The sequence below is a fragment of the Narcine bancroftii genome, chromosome 3, assembly GCF_036971445.1.
Source record: "Narcine bancroftii isolate sNarBan1 chromosome 3, sNarBan1.hap1, whole genome shotgun sequence".
NCBI classification, from domain to species: domain Eukaryota; kingdom Metazoa; phylum Chordata; class Chondrichthyes; order Torpediniformes; family Narcinidae; genus Narcine; species Narcine bancroftii.
In genome coordinates, this window is record NC_091471.1 from 24,569,542 (window position 1) to 24,588,854 (window position 19,313).

The 19,313-nt window shown below is 44.4% G+C and overlaps 1 protein-coding gene and 1 long non-coding RNA gene across 4 annotated transcripts in view; one reads left to right on the forward strand and one right to left on the reverse strand.

Annotated features, from left to right (window-relative positions):
* Positions 1-19,313, reverse strand: part of LOC138757005 (pantothenate kinase 3-like) — a 130,384-nt gene that overhangs the window by 60,466 nt on the left and 50,605 nt on the right. The gene's annotated exons all lie outside the window — the stretch shown is intronic.
* On the forward strand, positions 1,889-16,473 carry LOC138757008 (uncharacterized). Its single transcript, XR_011353274.1, has 3 exons — positions 1,889-2,026; positions 6,245-6,975; positions 16,385-16,473. It is a non-coding gene; the product is annotated as an uncharacterized lncRNA (long non-coding RNA).

The following is a 19,313-nucleotide window of genomic DNA, read 5'->3' on the forward strand; positions in this document are numbered from 1 at the left end:
CCTGTGGTACTCCACCAGTCACTGACCTCCATGCAGAATAGGTTCCATCTACTACCATCTTCTGCTTTCAGCTGGCAAGCCCATTCTGAATCCAAGCTGCTAAGTTTCCTTGGATCCCATTTCTCATGTCTTTCTGAATAAGCCAGTCATTGGGGTCCTGGTCAAATGCCTTACAGAAATCCGCATACACCACATCCACCGCCTTATCTCCATCAATTTCTCTTGTCACCTCCTCAAAAAACAGTCTCATGAGGCACAACCTACCCCTCACAAAGCCATACTGACAATCTCTAAGAGGATCCTGCCCCAAAGAATCCTCTCCAATAGTTTTCCCACCACTGACCTATAATTCCCAAGATTCTCCCTATTAACTTGCTTAAACAAGGCAATCTTCTTCTTCACAACTAAGGATGCCTTGTTTTCACTTTGATTTTGTGGGGGGTCTGTGATGGTAAATTAGGGCAAAGTGGGATCTGCAAACCCTACTACAGATGGGGCAGGAGTTGCCTGATGGAAAGATTGTGCCCTTTATCCACCATTTACACTGGGCTTCTGGTGCATGGACTTGAGGGTCTCAGTACCAACCCAAATGCTCCTTCGTCGCTTGGAGCAGTCAATGCGGATGTCATATTTTTCTCAAGGTGTCTTTAGTTATGTCCTTGAATCTTTTCCCCTGTCCAACAATTAATCTCTTCCCTTGACAGAACTGAAAATAGAGTCTGCTTTTAAAGTCTGGTATCAGGCATGCAAACGAGATGACCTGCTCGACAGAGCCAACCTACTGCAACTAGAACTTCCTGCTTATGTTGTTGGCTTGGAATGACACCGATGTCACTTATATTCCAATGAATTTGGAGGATTATCCAGAGGCAGCAGTGATGATATTTTTCCATTCCCTGATGTTTGCAGAGCAGATGTCAAACATTTTTCAAATCTTTTGAAATAGCGTCTCACGAACCAGGATTACAAGGCATGTGAGGCACATTTGATTCCCAATTTCCTCCATGATCAGTGCCATTTCACACCCATTCTCAACCCTATAATACACAGTATGGATATTCTACATACTATTTTAAAGGAATCTCAGCTGTTCTCAGGCAAAGCAATATCGAGTCGTTCTTCCTGAACCAGTGTCTGGGAGCCTTGGCAATAAAACCCTCTGCATCTGAACTTCAGCAAGGAATTCTCTCAGACACAACAGCCTCTCATAAAACAGCTGCAATACAGATTATTCAAGCATCATCACCGTGTGTTAAGATATTCTGCTCCAATTATACAAGGCCAGATGATGTGAAATATTATGTAAAAGTGGGTTTCATCACCTAGGGAACAACACATTTGAAGAGAGGGAGTGTAGTGAAGGATCATTAGACTGATTTCCGAGACAAAGGAAACTATTGAAGGAACTCACCAGTTGTCGGGTGAAATGAATTGTCCATATTTCAGATAGAGACTACAGTTGGAGAATTCCAAGCCCCTGTCTCACCCCTACCTGTCACCTCATTATATTGGCTATGTTCTTTCCATACCATTCTATTAACATTCTATTGCTGTTCATCAACCAACTCAGGATTTAATATGATCATTCCCCAGAGGCTGGTGGAGGAGCTGTTCCTGCTGGGACTCAACATCCCTCTCTGTAACTGGATTCTGGACTTCCTTACGGAAAGATCACAGTCTGTCCGGGTCGTTGGCAAAAGATTGAGCACAGTCAAGCTGAGCATAGCTGAACCACAGGGCTGAGTGCTCAGCCCACTCCTGTTCACGCTACTAGGCCATGACGGCATCGCCAGTCCCAGCTCAACAGTCATCAAGTTGGCAGATGACACAACAATCGTTGCCCTCATCATAAACAACGATGAGTTGCACTTCAGAGAAGATCATGAGATATAGGTGCTGAGATAGGCCCATTAGTCCAGGCTAATCATGAGCTAATCCATCCACCCACTCAGCCTGGCTTTCTCCCCATAACCCCTAATGCCCTTACTAATCAAACCCTTGGATGAAGAGGCAGAAGAATGGATCAGTAAGTTTGCAGATGACCAAATGTTTGGAGGAGTTGTGGATGGAGCTGAAGGTTAGAACCATAGAAAACTACAGCACCTGAAAACAGGCCATTCAGCCCTTCTAGTGGTGAAACATCGTTCCTCTTGTCCCACTGACCTGCAACCAGTCCATAACCCTTCAGACCTCTCCCATCCATGTATCTATCCAATTTATTCTTAAAACTTAAGAGTGATCCCACATTTACCACATCAGATGGCAGCTTGTTCCATACTCCCACCACTCCCCCTAATGTTCCCCAAAATCGTTCATTCTGAAGCCATGTCCTCTTGAACTTATCTCTCCCAATCTAAGTGGAAAGAGCCTACTCACATTTACTCTGTCTATTCCCTCATAATTTTATAAATCTCTATCAAATCTCCCCTCATTCTTTTACACCCTAAGGAATAAAGTCTCAACTTATTTAATCTTTCCTCGTAACTCAACTCCTGAAGACCCGGCAACATCCAAGTAAATCTTCTCTGCACTCTTTCGATCCTACTGATATCCTTCCTGCAGTTAGCCGACCAGAACTGCACACTAGACTCCAAATTTGGCTTCATCAATGTCTTATACAACCTCACCATAACATCCCAACTCAATACTTTCATTTAAGAACCATATAGATTGCTAAGCAAATGGCACTTGATAGTGTCGTCCATTATTCACTTTGCGAATGATTTTTGTCTCATTTAAAACATATTCCATGTTGCAATATCCAAGATCAGGAAATGCTAATTTGGATCTTTATTTAAAGATAATCCAGAGTCTAACTACATTAGTAACTTGCTAGCCAAAAAAGGTCAAAAGTTTGTATAGTTTGCAATTAAAAATGAACTCAATTAAATCATTCTTTTAGAAAAAAAATCGTTTCACAAATGCAAAACAAATAAATAGAAAAATAGTGGAAAATTGTTGTTGCAATACATCTGATTTAGTTAACTTTTTTGCAAAATAATCAGATTGAGAGTAAAGGGCATATGTGGAAGGAATTAAAATATATTAACAGAATAAAGGGTTTTTTATTTGTTCATGAACCATTCACCTGGAACTTCAGCAGTTGCAATATTTCTCAAATTTAAAACTGTAACAGCATTTACTAAATTCCATGTAGACAACATCCACAGCCTTTCATTCATCCGCCTTCCTGGTAACCTCCTCGAAAAATTATAAGATTCATTAAATCTATCATGCACAAAAAGTCAAATACCTGGATACCTGATCTCTCAGAACAGCCTCCAATAACTTACCTCACCAGCCTGTAATTTCCTGGTTTACTTTTAGAGCCTTTTTAAACAATGGAACAACATGAGCTACCCCCCCTCCCCCCAATCCTCCGACACCTCGCGCATGGATAAGGATGTTGGAAATTTTTCTGTCAGGGCTCCTGCAATTTCTACATTTGTCTCCCTCAAAGTTCGATGGAATATCATGTCAGACCTAGGGGATTTATCTACCTTTATTAGCTTTAAGGCAGCAACTACCTCCTCCTCTTTAATCTCTATATGTTTTATGCCACTACTGCTTATTTCCCTTCCTTCCTTATACACTACACCAGTTTCCTGTGTAAATACCGATTCAAAATAAACTGTTTAAAATCTCCCCCATCTCATGAGTCTCCACAGACAACCACTCTGATCTTCTAAAGGGCCATTTTTGTCCCTTACTATCTTTTTAACTCTTAAACCCTTCGGCTTTACCTTCACATTATCTGCCAAATCAACCTCATATCTTCTGTTTGCCTTCCTGATTTCCTTCGAGTATTTTATTACGTTTTCTATACTCTTGTAGAGTCTCATTTGCTCCTTGTTGCCCATACCTGCCATACACTTCTCTCTTCCTCTTAACCACATCACTAATATCCCTTGAAAACCAAGGATCCCTATGCCTGTTAACTTTAGGCTTTTACAGGTGCATTTTTTGCTAAGAATGTGTCTGAAGAAGCAGAAGTGGCCCTTTAAATTGCAGATTAGTTGGCAGCGTTGAAAGCGCACTACTGGCCACCTGAAGGGACAGCTGCGCTGAGATGCGCATCTGAGCACATTCCGGCTCCCGTTCCTTGGGCTGTCAAGTCAGGATGGCTGGCTGTCAGCTGGGACAGCCAGCACGGGACATCCCCACACTGATCCCGCTGTACTGCTCCCTCCCCACTCACAGGGCTGGAGTGGCCAGCGGGGGAGGAGGCTGGAGCAGCCAGTGGGGGAGGAGGGGGCAGCGGCCGGCAGGGGAGGAGGTTGGAACGGCCGGCGTGGGAGAAGGAGGCGCTCGAGTCAGGTACCGGCATTGTTTCGGCCAGCCAGTTTCTCCCCCAAAGGCCGCTCCAGCTTTCTCCCCCACCAGCCGCCCTAGCCCTCTTCTCCCCACTTCCAAAATCAGTCCCCACAGTGTAGGGACAGCTCGCGTCAGCTGCCCGACAGTGTGGGGACTAATTTCATGAGTGGGGAGAGAGCAGGGCAGCGGGATTAGTGTGGGGACGTCCTCTGCTGACAGCCCGTGCCGGCTGCCCGACAGTGTGGGGACTAAGAGAGGAGCTGTCAGCCGCTTTTAGGCGGCTGCATTCAGATGGCTGGGGAGGCCACTGTGCTGCGGGGATTATCCTCGGAGGAGGAGGGTTACCAAGCTCGTCTTGCAGGTGCAGCACATTCACGTGGCCTTCCCGCAGCTGCATTTTGCCAAAATATGTGGCTTTACAAGCAGGGCAATTTGTCACCTGAAAGTGCCTTCTGCCTTTAATTCTGTCTGCAACGTGCAAACTCTGCACTCTCAAAATGTTGCCTTGGAAATCCTTCCACTTACTGGACACATCCTTGCCAGGAAAAAAAAACTTATCCCAATCCACTCCTCCTAGATCCTTTCTCATTTCCACAGAATTGGCCTTTCTCCAATTTAGAATCTCAACTCGAGGACCAGACCTATCCTTATCCATAATTAACTTGAAACTAATGACATTATGGTCACTGGACCCAAAATGTTCTGCTCCACATACTTCTGGCACCAGACCTGCCTGTTCCCTAATAGGAGATCAAGTACCTCTATATATTGATTTAGAAAACTTTCCTGAACACTTTTGACAAGCTCCAAACCATCCAACCCTTTTACAGTTTGGGAGTCCCAGTCAATATGTGAACAGTTGAAATCTCCTACTATCACAATATTCTGTTGTGACAGAGTATATAGATATGTTTTTGGGAGATAAATTGGGAAAGGTTTGTTAGAGCAGGTCACACACAAACACTTTAAAACAGATCTTATCTGAAATACTGGAGCTCTGCTAATGACAGACATATCGGCTCCACAGCTTTTACAAGTGCTTTGAAGAGTACCCAAGAGACTTCATTAATGGATTGTTGTTTACAAAAAGGCAACAGATGAAAGAGCTTGTCGGAGCCGCTTCTATCTGGAGCTGTTCTAAGAGAGTCATGTGGCTTTGCAAGCAGAGAGAGTCAAACAGGCTCAGACAGACAGACAGACAGACAGACAGACAGACAGACAGAAACAGCAGCTGGGACTGGAACAGGACACACTAGAAAGCTTGTGGAAAGCCCCATTTGTAAGACAGGTTTGTAAGTGCTTTGTTCAGCCTGGTCAAAGCCCTTGTGGTTCACGCAAGAGGAGACGACTGGCTGTCTAATGTTTCACTTGGAATAAGTGAAACAAAAAGGAACTCTGTGGTGACCTGAAAAAAAAAGAGGTTATCATCTGGAGAACCCTGAAGGGGCAAATTTCTTCGACAAGACATTGGAGTGGCTGATTAAAAAGGAATCAGTTGTGGATATCGTGGAACAACAAATCTCTCTCTGAAAACCAACAAGAACCTTCCTGAGCAGTAACCATTTACCTTTCAAGCACCAAAGCCTGGTGAACTTTATAAATGTTAAATTCTGTGCACAGTATAAGAATTGCCTGCAACCAGTGAACTTGGAGGAATGAGAACTGAGATTGGACTGTGAACCAAAGAATGTTTCTGAATTTACACACACATTACATACACGTGCACTTAGAATTAGAAGGGGGTTAAGTTGGGTTAGTTAAGTCAATAGCGATAAGTTAAAGTGTGATTCTGTTTTCATGTTTAAAGATAATTAAAAGCAACTTTTGTTTAAGTAACCATTTGTCTTGGTGAATATCTATTCCTGTTTGGTTTTGGGGTCCTCTGGGCTCATAACACTGTTTCTAACCTTGGTCTGCTATCTCTCTACAGATTTGCTCCTCTAATTCTCTCTGACTATTGGGTGGTCTATCAACCATATCAGTGTCGTCATTTTCTCATTCCTCAGCTCCACCCATATGGCCTCTTGTGAGCCTTCTGGGCTGTCCTGTCCAATCACAGCTGGGATATTTTTTTCTGACTAGCAATTCCATTCCTCCCCCTTTCATCCCTCCCTCTCTATCACATCTGAAACAATGGAACCCTCAAACATCAAGCTGCCAGTCCTGCCCCTCTTGTAACCAAGTCTCTCTAACAGCAATAATATCATAATCCCACATGCCAATCCATGCCCCTAAGCTCATCTGCCTTTCTGATCATATTCTTTGCATTGAAATAAATGTACCTGACAACATTTCTATCTTGTACAAACCTTTGATTTCTGTCTATACATGCAGTCCTCGCATGACCTTAATTCTCCTCCACCTCACTATGTCCTCTAACACTCTGGTTCTGTTCCCCCTGCCAATCAAGTTTAAAACTCCCTGGCAGTTCAGAAGCAAACCATCTCATTGGATTAAGTTCCATCTGTTGTGTATAAGGCCCCCCCCCCCCCGGCGACGAGGATGGACCATGCACCAATTGGGTGAAGGAAGCAAAAGGATAAAGGCAAAAGGTGACTACCTCATGAGTTCCACGAGTTCCCATTAAAAGATCAAATCGAAAGCACGCCAAGACAGTGGAGGGAAAGTTTGAAGAATTCAATGAAGCAGATGAAAATTGGGGTAATTATGTAGAATGTTTTAACCACTACTGCATAGCCCATATTATTGAAGCTCCGGTAAACCAAAAATGTGCCCTATCCCTCAATATAATGGGCAGCAAAACATTCGATCTCCTTAAAACTTTGTAGTCCCCGGAGGACCCAGCACAAGGACATACACTGAGTTATACACAACACTGGGGAACCACTTAAGTCCCAATCCACCGGTTATGGCAGAAAGATAACGATTCTATGAAAGTAAACAAATGCCAGGGGAGGCAATAAGTGAATACCTCACAGTGTTGTCCAAGCACTGTCATTTCGAGCAGTTTCTGACTCAAGCACTTCAAGACAGATCAGTGATGGGGTTGGCAGATTGCCAAGCAAAGCAAAAATTATTGGCAATGGATGACGAAGCAACTCTCAAGATCACTTATAGAAATGTCTGCAGCTCAGAAATGGCAGATAAAAATTTGGATGTGGGCCAACAAGACCTGCTGGTTGAGAGGTTTTCCCACCAACAGGGCTTCCGTTGCAGGAAATTCAACCATCGCCCAGATGGTCAATTTTCTTCAAAAATTCCAAATGCCATCGTTGCAAGAAAAAAGGACAAATCAAAGCGAAATGTCCAATTAAAGAAACAGTAGAATGCAGCTGAACTCAAAATGCTGATAACCACTCAACCGAGGTGAAAGCGCTAGCAGAGAAAGAGAGAGAGAGAGCGGGTCTGACAATGAACATAGCAACAACTCTGAAGACGACAAAACAACAGCTGCAGTCTTGCACATCCGAAAGATAAACGAAAAAAGCACGGCAATTTATATTCAACTAAAAATAAACAACCAACCTCTGAAAATAGAACTCAACACAGGAGCTGCAGTGTCTCTCATGCCATTACATTTAAAGCAAAGGTGAAAACAACTGAAGTTACACTGAGATCTGTTACAGGAGACAAAATCAAAGTGTTTGGGAAATGTACGGTCAAGGTACAATACAAGCAACAACAACCAAAAACACTATCTCTCTACATCTTAGATACCAAGGGACCAGCACTTTTAAGAAGAAACTGGCTATAACACATTCCCCTAGACTGACTGGACATCAGTTCAATACTGACTAAGCCACGAAGACAACACCCAGCAAGAACTCAATGACCATGCTGCGGTCTTCAAACAATGGTTGGTAAAGATCAAAAGGGTTCAAACTAAACTGCAATGAAAAGAGAATGTGGAACCAAAGTTCATCAAAGCTAGAACACTTCCATTTGCAATTAAAGGAATAATTGAAGCTGAGTTAAATAGATTAAAAGATGAAGGCATATTAGAACCAAAAGAATACAGTGAATGGGCAACACCCATCGTACCTGTATGGAAAGCAAACGGTGAGATTTGGATTTGCACCGATTACAAAGTCACCATCAATCAGGCACTAAAAGTACCAGAACTTCCCATGCCCAAAGCAGAACTATTTCAAGCACTAAATGGAGGGCAAAAGTTCACAAAACTAGATCTGTCACAGGCATACCAACAAATAGAGTTGGACAAAGAATCAAGACAATATGCAACAATCAATACCCACCTGGGACTGTTCACCTGTACACAGGCCATACAGAATCTCAGGAGCACCTGCAACTTTTCAAGCTACAATGGACAAATTACTACACGAATACCAGTGGGATGTTACCTCGATGATATCATCTTCACGGGCCGAAACAACAAGGAACACTTAAAAAACCTTGAAAAGGTCTTACACAGACTACAACAGGCCAACATACGACTACAACAGGATAAGTGTGCCTTCATACTGCCCTCACTGACATACTTGGGATTTATAATCAACAAGGAGGGGGTACAAATGGATCCGGTGGCCACGGAAGCCGTTCGCAAAGCCCCATATCCAACTAACAAGTCAGAATTACAGTCCTTTCTAGGGCTTATAAATCACTATTGGAAACATATCCCTAACATGTCTACACTATGCATCCTTCCTAAACCACTTACTCAAGAAAGATCAACAATAGTACTGGAATACAGAAAATAAAAACACAGTTGATCAACTAAAAGAAATATTAACAACAACAAATGAGGGTCTGATCCACTACAACCCAAACAAGGAAGTAACTCTAGCCGTTGACGCTTCACCAGTAGGACTGGAGGCAGGATTGTCCCAAGTCACAGAGAAGGATAAGCATCCAGCGGTATATACTTCGTGGACATGAATTTCAAGCGAACGCAATTACGCACAACTGGAAAAGGAAAGATTAGCAATAATTTGTGGTGTTAAAAGATTCCACCAATATCTCTATGGAAGAACTTTCACCCAAATCACTGACAACAAATCTCTAAGTTTGATTCTGGTCCCCCACAAAAGGATACCAATATTAGCTGCAGCCAGAATTCAAAGATGGGCCATGATACTAGCCACATACAACTATGAGATAAAACATAAACCGGGAACACTCAACAGCCATGCTGAGGCCTTATCATGCTTGCACAATCTGAAACTGAACAAAAAGAAGAAATTATTGAATGGAGAGCAGAGGCAGCAGTTATCAACCAAGAACAACTACAACAACTGCCCATTACATCCTGATGATCGGTAAAGAAACCCAAAAAGAGGCAACGTTAAGCAAAATCTTAGACTTCACCCTTAATGAATGGCCAGAACTTGAGGTCATAACAGAAGACCTGAAAACTTACTTCACACACCACCATGAACTATCAGTTGAAGAAGGATGTTTACTTTGGGGTACCCATACAATTATCCCGGCCAAATGGTAAAACACCATATATTCAGAGCTGCACCACAACCATCCAGGAATGATGCAAATGAAAGTGCTGCCCCGGATGCAAGTTTGGTGGCTATCAATAGACAGAGTCATTGAAGCAACAGTGAGAGAATGCAAAATATGTCAGTCAATGCAGCTAAAAATGCCACAGGCTGAGGCCAACCCATGGAAATGGCCTTCCAGACCCTGGCATCAGATTCACGTAGATTTCGCGGGGCCATTCGTGGGAGAGACTTTCCTTATAGTGGTGGACGCACACTCCAAATGGCCAGTAGTTTCGCATATGAAAAACACCAAAACTGAATCTACAATTGAAAGTCTACAGGCTATGTTTGCCACATATGGATTACCTCACGAATTGGTAATGGACAATGGGCCCCAGTTTACATCCGAACCTTTTAAGAAATTTATGTGTGACAATATCAGACATATTTTGTCGGCACCCTATCACCCAAGTACTGATGGGGAGGCAGAAGGCTTTGTGTGCAAACATTGAAAAAGGTGATTAAAGCCAAGATCTAAATGGCTCCTGGACTCAGAGAATTGCAGATTTCCTATTGGGGTACAGAAACTCACCACAGAATTGATGTTTGGCTGCAACCTGGATACAAGACTATCCACAGTTCATCTTTATCTGGGCCTCCATTTGGAAAAATCCACATCATCACAAACCTTACCTAGAACACTGGAGGTGGCCGAGAGAGTACTGGCACAAGATTACAGACAACACAAAGAACCATAGGTGGTTGGGGTGATCCAACAAAAGTTGAGCCCCTGCTCATACTCTGTTCTAGTGGGAGACAGACTGTGGAAATGACACATTGACCAATTGAAGCCATTGTCTGACGCCAAAGTCCACAAACAACCTTATGACCTGGAGGAGGTAGAGCCTCCAACCCCTTGGACCAAGTGAAAGGGGGGTGGAGATGGGTAGCTCAGTGACTGCAACAAGCAGCCCAGGAAGTAAAACCTCAGAGGGCAGCGAAGGCTGGCAGTCGCTGTCGACCCGAATATTGGTGGGTTCCACCAAGAACATGTCCAGCATGCCACGCCAAAGCGGTCCAAGAGAGAAAGAAGACCACCCGAGCACTTTAAGGACTATGTTCCATAATTATTATCAAGTTCCTTTCCGTATTATAATCATTATAATCACTCAGTATATGTACCCTAATACGCACTAGTAGTCATGGGCCTGATGTAGTAATGGTAGTTAGAGAGGGCCCATTTAATATTTATTGCACAGGTGGGGGGGGGGGGAAAGAGTGTTGTGTATAAGCCTGCCTTGCTGTACATCCTGACACCCATGCCATGATGTCACCCCCCCCCACCCCCACATATATATCCCTGTATGTCAGTAGCATTGTTAGTCTGATGGTATTGAAGAATGACAAAGCACCACGTCTCTGAGTACTAATTGTGTAAGTGCATACACAACACCCTCTTCCCTGGAACAGAACCCAATTGCTCAGAGACATGAAGCCCTCCCTCCTGCGCCATCTCATTAGCCACGTATTTACCTGCATTAACTTCCTACTTCTCGCCTGACTAGCACTTGTAGCTCTCCTGAGATCGCAACCCTGGAGGTCCTGTTCTTCAATTTTGCACCTAACTCCCTAAACTCTCTTTGCAGGACCTCCTCATCCTTCGCACCCATGTCATTGGTAAATCACAATATTCTGTAGATACTGTGTGTGAAGTAAAAACGCAAAATGCTGGAGAAGCTCAGCAGGTCAATGTCCTTCCTGTAGAAAAGACAAACATGAATGACTGAAGTTCCGGGCTTGAGTCCATCATTAAAACACCATTGTCACTGGTCACTACATGGACCACATCTGGCTGCTCATCCTCCGTCCTGAGAATACTGAAAACTCTTTCTTTCTTTTTCCATCTTTTTATTAATATTATAGGAGAATATTATGAGGTTAGGAGTACATAATCATAAAGGAAAAAAAAAATATAAATAAAAAAAAAAGGAAAAAATATCACTATATGTCCACATATTGTATTACATCACCTCAAACCGAAATCTTCAAAAAAAAATTATTATATTAATGAATGTATTGGAAAAAAGTGGGAAATCAATAAAAGTTCCATTGTGCAAAAACCCCATCTAATCTTTATTTTTGTTTTTTCAAAAAATATACATAGTCTGGCAGTGTGAGCAGTGGAAGAAACACAGCCACCACGTTGAGGGTCGTTAACGACTGTTTTTTTATTCATATTCAGGACGCCCCTTTAAGGGCAGAATGAGCTCAGTCACCTGGTGCATTGCGACATCATAATCGCTGCCCAGGGTGGGTGCTGGAAGGGATGCTGGAGTCAGAGATAAACTTCTGATGACGCCATTTTCCCATGGCTGCCCTGCCACATGGCGATACAAGCGGGGCCGGTTCGCCATGAGGATGTGCGCTGCCACACAACGCTCCCCCCCTCCATCCTCCCAGAACCAGCTAAGCATCCTGTCGCTTTGGCGGCCATCTGCACCACCTGTGATAAGTCCAGATGGGCCGCCTTCAGGTGGTCCACCGTAAAAAGTTCCTCTCTCCCCCCAATGTCCAGGGTAAAGGTTCCGCCAGACCAGTGCAAGACTTTTTATGGCCCCTCGTACAGTTGCTGTAGCGGTGCACCTTGTGGTCCCCTCTGCACAAAAATGAACTGGGCCAAGTCAAGCTCTTTGGGGAGATTAAATGGCCGGGTGGCGTGGCATGCCAGTGGTGGGGGAGCTAGGGAGGCCAGTTGTCCATGTAGGTCCGGCAGCAGGTTTTTGTCGGTGGCCATGGTGTCAGGGTCTGGGCCAAAAAACTCACCTGACAGGGAAAGCGATGCACCATAGACCATCTCTAATGGTGAAGCCTGCAGGTCCTCCTTGGGTGCCATCCTAGTCCCAAGACCCAGGGTAGTTTGTCTGCCCAGTCTGGGCATAAGCGATCCCTTCAGGTGCCTGTAGAACCTCTCCAGCAACTTGTTGGACTGTGGGTGGTATGCTGTGGTGTGGTGGAGCTTGTCCCCCCCAGGAGCTTTGCCATCTGAGTCCACAGGGCAGATGTGAACTGCACCCCTCTGTCACTAGTGATATGCGCCAGTACTCCAAAAGAGGCAATCCATTAGCTGACCAAAGTCCTGGTGCACGTCTCCGTGGAGGCCTCCTTAATCGGGACGGACTCCGGCCACCTTGTGACACGATCCACCACCGTGAGGCGGTAACGAGCCTCGTTGGACACCAGCAGGGGCCCGATGACATCAACGTGGATGTATTGGAATCTGCGAACCGCTAGGTCGAAGTTTTGGATGGGGGCTCGTGTGTGTCGCTGGACCTTGGAGGTCTGGCAACTGGTACAGTTCCTGGGCAGTTCCGCCACCTCCTTCTTCAGCCTATGCCACACAAACCACTCCATGACCATCTGCACGATTGTCTTTACCGCTGGGTGAGCAAGATCATGGATTTGACTGAAGACCTTCACCCTCTATCTAGTATGGCGGGATCATCGGGTGCAGCATGCCTGTTGAGACATCGCAGAGCAACGTGTCTGGGCTTCTGAGAACCCGGACATCCTTGAGTTTGAGGCCAGAGATGGCGGTCCACAAGGCCTGCATCTCTGCATCATTCCTCTGTGCCTGAGCCAGTTGCTCGTAATCCAGGTTGGGCGTGAGTGTGTTGATGGCTAGACAGGAGAACGCATCTGCACTACATTGTCCTTGTCGGCCCTATGTCGGATGTCGGTTGTGAACTCAGGCATGTACAAGAGGTGGCACTGCTGTCTGGCAGACCACAGATCTTTGGTCATCGCCAGAGCTTGAATGAAGGGCTTGTAATCCACGAAGGCTGTGAACAGCCTGCCCTCGAGCAGGTAGCGGAAATGGCGGATGGCCAAATACAGCGCCAGGAGCTCCCGATCGAAGGTTCTGTATTTGAACTCCAGCGGGCGCAGCTGCTTGCTGAAAAAGGTCAGTGGGCGCCATTGTCTATTAAGCCACTGTTCCAGAACCCTCCCCCCCCCCACTGCCATAGCTGAGGCATCCACAGAGAGCGCAGTGTGCGCCGCGGATGCACCAGTAGTGTGGCGCTGGCTAGAGCCTCCTATGTCATGATGAAAGCCCTGTCCGCCTTCTTTGGTGGCCATGAGAGTGAACAATGGGCGCATGGTGCACCCAGCTTTGGGGATGAAACGATGGTAAAAGTTCACCATCCCTGCCAACTCTTGGAGGCCTTTCAGGGTGGAGGGTTTTGGGAATCGTTGAACAGCCTCTACCTTCTCCGGCACATGCGTAGCCCCAGCCGCCAAAATGGTGTGCCCCAGGAACTGCAGGGACTCCTTGCTGAACTGGCATTTGGCCGCGTTGACCTTGAGGCCGAAGTCTGCCAGCCAGGCAAAGAGTGTGTGGAGGTGAGCTTTGCGCTCATCACAGATGTGACTGGTAATGAGAATATCATCCAGGTAAATGAACACAAAGACCAGGTCTTTTCCAACCGCGTCCATGAGGCACTGGAATGTTTGGGCCGCGTTCTTTAGACCTAACGGCATACGTGGGAACTCAAAGAGTCCGGAAAGGGTGATAATGGCCATCTTACCCACGTTGTCTGGATGCACAGCGATCTGATGGCATCCCCGCACGAGGTCCACTTTGGAGAAGACCCGTGCGCCGTTGGCAGAGAAATCGTGTATGTGGAGCACCGGGGGTGGTTGCGTCATTCAACTGATGGAAGTTCCCGCACGGTCTCCAGCCCCTGGACAATTTCAAGACCATATGGAGCAGCGATGCCCAGGCACTGTCCGAGTGCTGGGTGCTTCCCAGTTCCTGGAGCCTGGAGAACTCCTCCTTTGCCGGCTGGAGCTTCTCGGGCGGCAGCTGTCTGGGTCTAGCATGCAGTGGGGGGTCCTGTGTGGCGATGTGGTGAAAGACCCAATGCTGGGGCAGGACAGCTTTGAACCGATGCTCTAAGATAGTGGGGAATTCGTGGAGGATCTCATCAAACTCATCCCTGGAGGCGGCTATGGCGGCGATTTCGGGCCTGTGGGCTTGTGCTGTGTCCAGTCGGGTGGAGAGGAACATTTGGGCATTGACCAGCCTTTTGCCCTTCATGTCAACTAGTAGGCTGTGAGCTCTGAGGAAGTCAGCCCCTAACAGCGCGGTGCCCACGGAGGCGAAGATGAACCTCCAGTGGAACTTCTCCTTCCCGACCAGGATTTGTGCCCTGCGGGTGCCATACCTCCTGATGGTGGAGCCATTGGCCGCCTGCAGGGTTGGACCTCAAGATTGGGTACAAGTCTCTAATGCTGTGGGGGGAAAGATGCTGAGCTCAGCCCGTGTTCACCAGGAATCGGCAGGCAGTGGATTTGTCTGCCACATGAAGGAGGCTGTTTGAGTAGCCAGCCATCGCAACCATTAATGGTGGCTCGCCTGGTCATTTCCCTGAAACCCACAGGGCTGGCGGCATTTATGGGCTTGCACTCCCCAGCGCTGGTGGTAGAAATACCATGTCGACTGGCCCTCTTCTGGCTTGGTCTTGGAAATGGCTTGCAGTCGGCTGGCTCCTGGTCAGGCCACCTTGTTGACGTTTGCCTCGTTCTCCCTCTTCGTGCACCAGAGGGTATCCGCATGCGCTGCTGCTCTCCTCGGGTTCGAGAAGTCTTCACCTGTGAGGAGCAGCTGGATGTCCTCCAGCATCCATTCCAGGAATATCTGGCAGAAGAGAAAACAAGGCTTGTGGTCTTCCACCACGTCCAGCATTTCATCCTTCAGCGCCGACGGACTATGGTCCCCAAGCCCATCTTGGTGAAGAGGCCTGGAAGCCCATTGCTGGGGAGTTAGCCCAAAAGTTCCAAGCAGCAGGTCCCCGTAGCCCGGGAGTGGTGGATGACGTTGTCCACCCTTGCTGCAGTATCTTGGTCCAGAGCACTCACATGTTAGAACATCGTGGCGTCTGAGGAGATGTTGCAGAGTTGAAATTGTGCTTCCGCCTGCCCAAACCACGTTCTTGGTTGGTGGGTCCAAAAGGGGGGTAGCTTGATAGAGGCAGCATTAACCTCTGCTGAATCCATGGTGTTTTCAGTCCAGAAAAACATCTGGGCTGGTCGGGGTCACCACTGTGGGGGTGTGAGCAGTGGAAGAAACACAGTCACCACGTTGAGGGTCGTTAATGACTGTTTTTTATTCATATTCAGGACACCCCTATAAGGGCAGTAAGAGCTCAGTCACCTGGCACATCATAATCACTGCCCAGGGTGGGCGCTGGAAGGGATGCTGGAGTCAGAGAGAAACCTCTGACGACGCCATTTCCCCGTGGCTGCCCCGCCACGTGGCGATACAAGCGGGGCCGGTTTGCCATGAGGGTGTGCGCCAGCACAATAGTAACATTTTAAATATACAATATACTGAACTTTTTGTCACAAACACAACAAAAACAAGTCTGTCCCTTCCACCTTCCATACATACAGATCTGTTTACCGTCAGAGCTTACATATATTTTAAGTACATAGAGTACAGTTGGGGAAACTACGTTTTTATATTTATAATAGTTACTTTTACATGCTTTTTTGTTCCTTTTTATTACTGTGTCTGGGGACTCTATGTGGTACAGGTATGGCTGCTAGACCTTTACAAAGTGCCATATTTATTCATTAGATGTGATTTCTTTCCATAGGTACACAGATGTTCATTTCCGCAGTTCATCGTGCTCTAAGTAGAGGGGAATCAGACTTCCAAGTGATCGCTATATGTTTTTATAAATAAGATTTGATAGTTGGTCAATTTCTTGCTTATATCCATAAAAATTACCTAATAGATATAGCTCCGGGTCACCCGTGAAGGCCACTCCTGTTACCCTGGTTAATTCTTCTGTGGTTTCTTGCCAAAATGGCTTCACTTTTACACTCTACCACGTGACATGTAGAAAAGTTACTGTCTCAGACCCACATCTGAAACACATCTCTGAAATTCCCCACCTCCACCATGAAATACACCAATCTGACCAGCTTCTTTCTGAAATCACCACATCCATATCTGACTCCTATCTTTCCCTTGACCTCTAAAACCCTGGTTTTGAACTTTTGCTCTGGAGAGCATAGTACATTTTTGTTATAAATTTGGGTATATTCCCCATCCAGACTGTTTTTTCCATTTCACCAATTTCAGATGGGGTCAACATTGGTCGCCATCTTTCTCTTAAGAATGATGTAAGCTGGAAAAAACAGAAGGTGGTCGCACTGGCCACGCATATTATTTTAATTGTTCCTTCTATGTAGCAGTCCTTAATATATTTTACACCTTTGTCATACCATGAATTTAATGTTCTATTGCCTATTGTTCATAGGCAATAGCACAATTTACACAATGGTGCTTTTATTGATTATCCCTTTTTTCCTATACTTTCATTAATTTCTTGCCATGTTCTAATCATGTGTATAAAAATAGGGTTGTCTTTTTCTTTAGTGATTTGACACTGCATTTATAGATAAAGTCCTTTGCTTCCTCCCTCCTCCATTGAGTACATTACCATTTGAATCCAAGACAGGGGATGGGGCAGGGGTGTGTGTTGTCTTCAGTGAAGAAGGCTGCGACAAATCTAGCTTGTGCTGCTTGGTAATATTTTTTTGAAATCTCGAAGTCTAGGTCCTCCCAGCCCATAGTCCCATGTCAGTTTTTCCAGTGCAATTCTTGGTACCTTATTATTCCATATTAACTATCTAATATATTTATTTAGTATATTTAAAACGTTTTTAGGCAATGGAATAGGTAGCGATTGAAAAAGGTATTGCAGTCTTGGCATCACTTTCATTTTGATGCAGTTAACCCTTCCATCCAAAATAATCGGTAAGTCTCTCCATTTCTGTAGCTCTCTTTCTATCTTCCCAAGAAGAGTTGTACAGATTTTGCAAGTTATTGTCAGTTACTATTCCAAGATATTTTATTCCAGCCATCTTCCATTTAAATTTACTTCCTTTTTGTCATCTTTCATATTCAAAATTTGTTAATGGCATTATCTCACTTTTATCCATATTTATTTTATAGCCGATATTCTTCCATGTTTTTCTGGTGTTCCTTGTAATTTTTCCAAAGATTTAGCCAGTTCTGATAAGTACAATATCACATCATCAGCAAATAGACCAATTTTGTGTTCTTGCCTGACTTTGAAACCCTTCATATATGGATCCCTTCTTAGCCATTCAATCGCTAAAATAAAAAGCACTGAAGACAGGGGGCATCCCTCTTTGCTCAATATCTGATTATTTGTTATTATTTTAGCTTGCGGTTTATGGTATAAAGTTTCTCTCCAATTTATAAATGTTCTGCCTATACTAAATGTTTCAAGTGTTTTAAATACAAGAGCCATTCCAAATAGTCGAATTCTTTTTCCGCATCTAGAGCGACTGTAATACTTGGATTTTGTTCAGATTTTGTCATGTGTATTATATTAAATAATCTTCCTAGACTATTTGAAGGATGCCTTCCTTAAACAAATCCTGTTTGATCTGTTTGGCAAGTATTGCCTTAACCTATTAGCCAATGCTTTCACTAATATCTTATAATCAACATTTTAACAGGGATATTGGTCAGTATGACAAAGTATTTTGTGAGTCCCTATTATTTATATGGTAAAACTGTAATAATTATGGTTGAGGATGACTCTGGGATGGTCCGTTTCCACAGCTTGATCCAGGACATCGATTAAAAAGAGCATTAATAATTCTTTGGTTTATAAAATTCTGGTGGAAATCCATCCTCTCCTACTGATTTATTAGCCTGTAGGGTACCCAAGCCTTTTTCATTTCTTCCCTTGTGAAAGGAGTATCTAATTCTATCCTTTCTCCCTCTTCAAGCCTTGGAAGTTCGACATTCAGCAAAAATTCTTCTATTTCATTCTCATCTAGTAATTCCTATTGTATATTTTGTGTAATATTGTCTATAAATGTCATTAGTTTTTTTGCATATATACGAGTGTCTTTGTTTTTATAGCATTTACCATTCCTGATGACTCCTGTTTTAATTTGCAGCTAAAACTTTGTGCACCCATTCACCCAACTCATAGTATTGTTGTTTAGTTTTTAAATACTTTTTTGTCCTATATGTTTGTATCGTATATCTTAGCTTTTGCTTCTCCAGTTATCTGGATTCTTCTTGTAGTCCTGTTCTTTGATATTTTTTTTCTAATTTTTTTAATATCTTTCTCCAAACTGTTTACTTCTGCCAAATGTTCCCTCCTAAGATTATTTGTATAGAATATAATTTGTCCCCTTTAAATGCTTTGATCATATCCTATATCAGAAAACTATCATTAGTAGATGGCAAATTTATTTCACAAAATATTTCTATCTTTATAAATTCACAGAAGTCAGTTCTTTTAAGCAATGTAGTATTGAGATACCATCATACATCCTCTTGCTTTTCCATTATTGCTATAGTTAATATTAATGGTGAGTGGTCTGATAAAAGCCTTGCTAGATATTGTTTTTAATCACTCTACTTTTTAACTGGGCAGACATTAAAAATAAGTCAATCCTTGTATGCGAGTCATGCACCCTTGTAAAGAGCAGACTCTCTCTTTCTCTTGGATTTAATTGTCTCCATACATC